Raw genomic sequence first — 2,941 nt, forward strand, 5'->3', positions numbered from 1 at the left:
CTTTGCTGAGCTGCTGTGGGCTCCGCCCCGCTGCCGAGTGAACTTCCCTGCAGTCCTGTTTATATGGGTGTAGTTAGAACTGCTTTGGCGATGGTGGTCCGCCTCTGTTGGGGCGGAGTCTCTGCTGTGGCGGGTTGCCTTGGCAATGGCGGGCTGCCTCAGCAATGGCGGGTTGCCTTGGCAACGGCGGGCTGCCTCAGCAATGGCGGGTTGCCTTGGCAACGGCGGGCTGCCTCGGTAATGGCGGACGCCCCTCCCCCACAGAGATGGACCGTTCCGGTCTCAGGTCTCAGCTGCGCTTGCTGTGAAACTCTCAATCCAGAGTTTCTGGTTGCTGTTCTTTTGTGGGGGTGGGGCCAGTGGAGCCTGATTGCCTGGCTCCCTGCCTCAGAGCCTTTTTTAAGTTGGTGTTCCAGTCACCTGTTGAAGAGGCGCCGGGATCTGTTTGTTTTCCCCTGCGGCCACTAACTGCGCTGGCTTAAACAGGGCACTGAGGTTTGTGGCGCTTTTTTGTACGGAGAACCGCGGCTCCGGGGCGCCGACAAAGCAGCCGCGCGGGGCAAAGCGGCGGTGCCGGCCGGCACAGCCGCGCTGGCCGAAACAGCCGCGCTGGCGACCGTGGAGCACCTCTGCCCGGGAATTTCCTGGTCTGTGGGCAATAAAAACGCGGCGTCCACTCACCCTCTGCGCTTTCACTGGGAGCTACAATCCTGAGCTGTTCCTAAACGGCCATCTTGGATCGTCCCCCCAGTTAATGTGTTTTTGTAATGAGAACACTTAAGATCTTTCTTAGCAAATTTCAAGTATATATTACTTTTAACTATAGTTACCATGCTGTATATTAAGTCCCCAGAACTGATAACTGAAAGTTTGTACACTTTGAGCAAAATACCCCACCTGTCATTTACCACATAGATGAACCTAGAGAATAGTTCTTGATAGAGAATCAGCAAAACATTGTTTTCCAAACAATCACATTCTTATTTTTATTAAGTATACACTGCATATGACCAGCTCTTTGTTCTCTTTTCCTCAAAGGAGATTTCATATCTCATCTGCTCCTTAAAAAACTTCTTAAGATGAATAAAGTAAAACTCTATCCATTTATAGAAGAGAAAACAGGCAGAGAACACTTACAAAGAAACTACAAAATCTGATAAATAATGTGCTGTAGGAATTTTCAAATTCACTAATCAGTGAAGTGGTTCAAACCAGAGAATTGGTTAGTGATAGAGTTTAGGTGAGAACTCAGATTTCCTACCTATTAATCTAAAACTTCTTCGAATAATCATGGTACCTCCTTATTATGTGACTGCTTTACACATTTTCCTGAACCTATCTATCATGCTGATCCTCATGAAAACAAATTATTTCAAAGAAACTACCCAAAACTATTTGACTCCCTTAAAAGTCTCCTTAAGTTGGGCACAGTGGCTCATGCCTGTAACCCTAGCACTTTGGGAGGCTGAGGTGGATGGATCACTTGAGCCCAGGAGTTTGAGACCAGCCTGGGCAACATGGCAAAACTCCATCTCTACAGAAAATACAAAAATTAGCTAGGCATGGTGGTGTGTGCCTGTGGTCCTAGCTATTCAGGAGGTTGAGGTGGGAGGATCACCTGAGTGAGACCCTTTTTCAAGAAAAAAAATGTCTCCTTAAATTAAAACTTACTCTTCCTAGCCTCCCACCATCTTTCCTTTCTAACTTAGTTTGTTTTGTGTTGCCAAAACAGAATATCTGAGACTGAGTAATTTAAAGAAACGTTTATTAGCTCAGGGTTCTACAGCCGGGGAAGTACAAGAAGCATGGACCAGCCAACATCTGCTTGGCTTCTGCTGAGGGCCTTTGTACGGAGTCAAAACAAGGCCGACCATCAAAGGGAAAGCAGACACTTGTGAAGAGGCAAAACCCACAGGACTCCTGGCTTTATAACAACTCATTCTCACAGGAACTAATCCATTCCCATTAAAACTAACTCAATCTCTCTAGAGTGAGAACTTACTCACTACGAGTATGGCACCAAACCATTCTTGAGGGATCTAACCCCATGATCCAAACATCTCACACTAGGCCCTACCTCCCAACACCACCACATTGAGGATCAAATTTCAACAGGAGTTTTGGTGGGGATAGACTCAAATTATAGCACTGCCCTACTGTCATTCCCACAGACACTCACAAAGAAACTACAAAGTCTAATAAATAATGTGCATTAGGAATTTAAGGGCCTTCTCTCTAATGTCTAGTTTGTTGGTTCTCCCCCCTTAACATATAATTTCCTAAATGCTATGTCATATTCTGGATGGAATCCTGGAACACAGAGAAAGAGCGTTAGTAGAAAATCTGGTGAACTCTGAATAAAGACTGGAGTTTAGTTAATAGTAATGTACCAATATTAATATCTTAATTTTGACAAATGTACTTTAATTATATAATATGTTAACATTAAGGGAAACTGGTTGAAAGGTACATGGACACTCTGTTATTTGCAACTTTTCTGTAAATATAAAATTATTTCAAAATAAACATTTATTAAAATAAAATTGCAAGGCCAGGCATGGGGGGGGGGGTCATGCTTTGTAATCCCAGCACTTTGGGAGGCTGAGGCAGGTGGATCACTTGAGGTCAGGAGTTTGAGACAAGCCTGGCCAACATGGTGAAACCCTGTCTCTACCAAAAGTACAAGAATTAGCCGGGCGTGATGGTGCACGCATGTAGTCCCAGCTACTCTGGACGCTGAGGCAGGAGAATCGCTTGAACTCAGGAGGCAGAAGTTGCAGTGAGCTGAGACTGCATCACTGCACTCCAGCGTGAGCCACACAGCAAGTCTCAGTCTCAAAGAAAAACTAAAAAGTAAAATAAAATTGCAAAGTAACAGCAACTTTGAAATTAACTTGTAGTATATCTCACCAGAACATATGTATTTCTTTTTTTTTTTTTT

Source organism: Cebus imitator, unplaced genomic scaffold, assembly GCF_001604975.1.
Source record: "Cebus imitator isolate Cc_AM_T3 unplaced genomic scaffold, Cebus_imitator-1.0 Scaffold868, whole genome shotgun sequence".
Classification (NCBI taxonomy): Eukaryota; Metazoa; Chordata; class Mammalia; order Primates; family Cebidae; genus Cebus; species Cebus imitator.